The 5,089-nt window shown below is 40.0% G+C and overlaps 1 non-coding gene across 1 annotated transcript; it reads left to right on the top strand.

The window, feature by feature from the left end:
• The first annotated feature begins 2,641 nt into the window (after positions 1-2,641).
• LOC141662258 (small nucleolar RNA R71) lies at positions 2,642-2,748 on the top strand. Its single transcript, XR_012550381.1, has one exon. It is a non-coding gene; the product is annotated as a small nucleolar RNA R71 (small nucleolar RNA).
• The last annotated feature ends 2,341 nt before the right edge of the window (positions 2,749-5,089 follow it).

Below are 5,089 nucleotides of genomic sequence, written 5' to 3'. Positions count from 1 at the left end.
ACCTTTTGAGCACCAAACGGAGATTATTCAAGCATTCATCATACGAATGTCCAAAGAAGGAGAAGTCATCCATGAACACTTCGACATTATTTCCAATCATATCAGAGAATATAGCCATCATGCATCTCTGAAAAGTGGCAGGTGCACCACATAAGCCAAAAGAAACTCTGTGAAAAGCAAACGTGCCAAATGGACAAGTGAAAGTAGCCTTCTCTTGATCTTCTAGTGCAATCCAAATATGATTGTATCCCGAATAGCCATCCAGAAGACAATAATACTCACGACCAGCCAACCTGAAAAGCATCTGATCAGTGAATGGAAGAGGGAAGTGATCCTTCCTCGTGGCTTTATTCAACTTTCTATAGTCCATGCATACCCTCCATCCTGTGACTGTTCGAGTGGGGATGAGCTCGTTCTTCTCATTTGCTACCACAGTAATACCTCCTTTCTTAGGTACACATTGCACGGGGCTCACCCAAGAACTGTCAGAAATAGAATATATGAAACCTGCATCCAGCCATTTTAGAATTTCTTTCTTCACCACTTCTTTCATGATAGGATTAAGCCTTCATTGTTGCTCAACAGTCGGCTTGCTACCTTCCTCTAGCAGAATTTTATGCATGCAGTATGAAGGGCTGATCCCTTTTATATCTGCTATAGTCCATCCAATGGCCGATTTGAATTCTCTCAAAATCCTCAAGAGCTTGTCCTCATCACTACCAGAAAGGTTAGATACAATAATAACAGGCAAAGTAGATGCATCACCTAAAAAGGCATACCTCAAGTGTTCAGGAAATGGTTTAAGCTCCAAAGTAGGTGCTTTCTCAATAGATGGTTTGAGCTTTCCCTCAGCATTCTTGAGATCAGTATTTCCCAGAGATTCAAAGGACATGTCTAGATTTCGTTTCCAAGGAGAAGCATTCAGATATTGTAAGTGCTCATTGCCTTCATCATCTTCACTGTCAAAATCCCCCAATAAGGTTGTTTCTAAGGCATCAGACCTTAGCACATGATCAAGTTCTGAAATAACTGCAAAATCAACCAAATCCACCTTGAAGCACTCCTCATCTTCCGTAAGGAATTTCATCGCATTGAACACATTGAATGTCACATCTTGATCTTGCACCCTCATAGTGAGTTCACCTTTTTGCACATCTAGTAAGGTACGGCCTGTAGCTAAGAAAGGTCTTCTGAAGATTATGGGAATCTTCTTATCTTCCTCGAAATCCAGAATGACAAAATCTGCAGGAAAGATGAGCTTTCCCACATTTACCAGCACGCCCTCCACGATGCCTCGTGGGTATGTAATCGAACGATCATCCAATTGTAGAGACATGTAGGTGGGCTTCGGATCAGGAAAATTCAGCTTTTTAGAGAGAGACAACAGTATCAGATTGATGCTTGCTCCCAAATCACAAAGGCACTTGTCAAATGACAACTTGCCAATGGAGCAAGGAATGGTGAAGCTACCTGGATCCTTAAGCTTTGGAGATAACTTTTACTGCAGCACGACACCGCACTCTTCAGTCAGAGCAATGATATCAAGATCATCCAGTTTCACCTTCCTTGAAAGAATACCTTTCATGAATTTCGCATAACTAGGCATTTGCTCCAGAGCCTCAGCGAAAGGTATGTTGATGTGAAGTTTCTTGAACACCTCCAGAAACTTACCAAATTGCTTGTCCAGCTTTTGTTTTTGCAATCGCTTAGGAAAAGGTGGTGGAGGATAGAGCTGTTTCTCCCCTATATTACCCTTAGGCAGAGTGTGTTCAACAGTAGACTTCCTTGATCCCCCCTCTTTCTCCTTTTACTTTTCTTCTTCATCCTTAACTTCAACTTCTACCTCTTTTGCTTTTTCAGCATCAGCAACTTTTCCAGACCTTAAGGTGACAACTTTGACTTGCTCTTTAGCTTCCTTCCTGCATGGCACTTTAATATTGCTGGGAAGTGTGCCAGGTTGACGATTGAGCAAGGCATTGGCTATTTGTCCAATTTGATTTTCTAAGGTCTTGATGGAAACAGCCTGACTTTTGCACAACAGCTTTAACTCCTCAAAATCAGCACTAGAAGGTGGAGCAGCACCTCCTTGTTGAGGATATGATTGCCTTTGAGCAAATTGCTGAAGTTGCTGGAATCCAGGTGGATTAAACTGTTTACTTGCAGCTTACTGATATGGTTGCTGAACAGCATTCTGATTACTGCTCCAGCTGAAATTGGGATGATTTCTGTTATTAGGATGATAAGTAGCTGGTATAGGCTGCTGCGGTCGCTGATAATTATTCACAAAAGAGATTCATTAAGAAGAGAACATTGATCCGTAGCATGAGAGCCTGCACAAAGCTCGTAGACACTAGCTATTTGATTTACTCCATCGTTGGCTAAAAAATTGACCTTCATAGACAACGCCTAAAGCTGCGCTGCAATAGCTGTAGCTGCATCAACTTCCAGAAAACCTGCTACCTTCCCAGGCATCATCCTTTGAGTTGGGTTTTGATACTCATTTGCAGCCATAGTTTCAATAAGATTATAGGCCTCAGTATAGCTTTTGGCCCTCAAGGCGCCTCCAGAAGCTGCATCAAGCATGGGCCTAGATTGGGCCCCCAAACCATTGTAGAAACCAGTGATCACCATCCAGTCAGGCATACCATGATGTGGACACTTTCTCAACATCTCCTTGTAGCGCTCCCAAGCTTCACACATAGATTCTCCTTGTTGCTGCGCAAACTGAGTAAGAGCACTCCTCATAGCTACAGACTTGGCCATTGGATAGAACTTTAACAGAAACTTTTACGCATGATCTTCCCAAGTAGTGATGGACCCAGCTGGTAATGAATGTAACCAGTCCTTAGCTTTGTCCCTCAGAAAGAATGGGAAAAGCCTCAGCTTGATAGCCTCATCAGTAACACTATTATATTTGAAAGTACTACAGATCTCGACAAAATTCCTAATATGCATGTTGGGGTCTTCAGTCGCAGCACCTCCGAAAGAAACAGAATCCTGCACCATCTGAATAGTGCCCAGCTTGATTTCAAAAATATTGGCCTGAATAGTCGGATAAATGATGCTTGACTGAATGTCATCAATTTTAGGACGAGAAAAGTCCATAAGAGCTGGATCATCTTGAACTACACGATCACCCATTATTTAAGGTTCTTTCTTTTCACTCTCTTTATCCGAATCTTCAAAAACTATCTTCTCCGAAAAGTCAAGAGCTGTATCTGTTTCCTCAGCTTTTTCCAAATTCCTCTTGCGAATGCGAGAACGTGTTTGCATAAACGCTCGCTAGAGTACCTGAAACACAACTGGAAGCAGTAAGTAACAAGTCTTAATCAATGAGTCATAATGACCACTGATGGCAAGTACATAAACTAAACAAATTAACACCGAATCCCCGACAGCGGCGCCAAAAACTTGTTAGGCATAAAGCATGTGATAAATAATTCACGCGAGTATACGCGTTCGCAAGTAATATAGAATGATTTCTAGTTCGTTCACATAGACACTCTGATTAATTATATTTAATTAACACTTACTCACCAATGTATGATTATTCTTCACTGTCAAGACAATAACAATTAAGGTTGATTAACTAATAATAACTACAAGAATTAAACACTTGAATTAACAATATTAAACACACATGAGATCATAACTTCATTACTACTTCATTCAATAGTCATTGTCATTACCCTTAGCATGTAATGGTGATGATATTAATCGAACAACATGAAACTGATAGACGCCAACTTTCGTTGTATGAATACCATTCTACCAGGCATCCACAATTAAGATAGAATTTGAATTGGCATCAATATTGAGACCCTATATGTCTACAGAATTTGACAACATAACGATTTAAGCGCAAGTTATTCATGATGATTACACAGGGCAAGTAAAACGGTTAGAGTTACCCACTAATCATGCATACAATATATGAACCTATGCTAGCATGGCAAGTTCTAAATCTCAAGATTCACTGTCGCTTCAGAAGAGATTAACAGGCTATCTTACATGTTCACGACGCACATAAGACGAATAAGCACAAACTATACTAGATATAATATAATCACCACATACCAAGGTATTAAACAATTAACTAAAGAAATCCATAGTAAATCCGCTATGATCCCATGATCACGATTAGCCCATAATAGAACTCATCATCATCATGGGTTCAGATGAAAGCATGATAATAACACAATGATATAAACTAATAAAAATACTTAATAAATAATGAAGTACATCACAAGAGTATTAAGGTTCAAAGCATAAAGAAAACTAGCATCCACTGTTACAATGAATTAAAAGAATCACAAGATAAACGTATGCTTCCTCTTCTTTGTTGTTGCGCGCTAAAACGGTCTTCTCAATCTTCTTTCCTTCACTCTCGATTATCTTCTATGAAGAAAATGTCTTCCCAAAAGGTTTATATAATAACCCAAAAGAACCAGTGCTAACAGAAGCCCAATTGAACTCTAATTAATAAAATCCAGATTCTGAAAATCCGCACCCAGGCGACCGTCTCCTTCTTCCAGGCGGTCGCCTGCTCCCATCAGGCGGGCGCCTGCAAGCTCTCTGGAAAATTCCTATTTTTGCTTCTGTTTTTGCTGAATTCTTTGCACATCAACCCGGGACTGATTCCAAGCACTTCCTTAGGCTTTATTATGATGAAATCCACCTATCTAAGCAAGTTATACCCTGAAATGCAAAAAACACTTGAAAACACGTCAAATACACAAAATACTCGAGTTCAAGACACCAATTAAAGCCGTTATGAGACGCTCTAAGTGGTATAAAATGCCACTTATCATCCATCCACAGGCTTTGCCAACATAGGAAGACTTCCAAATTGTTCTTTAATCTTCTGAAAGGCCTCTTCACATTTCAGGGTCCATGCAAAATATTTTCACAGACCTCTAATGGCTTTAAAAAATTCTTTGCACCTGTCTGAAGATATAAAAAAAAATAATTCAGTGCTGCAATCCTCCCCGTCAGGCTTTGTACCTTTTTTACACTAGCGGGGGACTTCATATCCATCAGAGCTTTGATTTTGGCTGGAGTCGCTTCAATTTCTCATTAATTTACCAAG

This window comes from Apium graveolens, chromosome 5 (assembly GCF_009905375.1).
Source record: "Apium graveolens cultivar Ventura chromosome 5, ASM990537v1, whole genome shotgun sequence".
Classification (NCBI taxonomy): domain Eukaryota; kingdom Viridiplantae; phylum Streptophyta; class Magnoliopsida; order Apiales; family Apiaceae; genus Apium; species Apium graveolens.
Note: the sequence above shows the minus strand (reverse complement) of the source record. Positions and strands in the feature narration are given on the sequence as shown.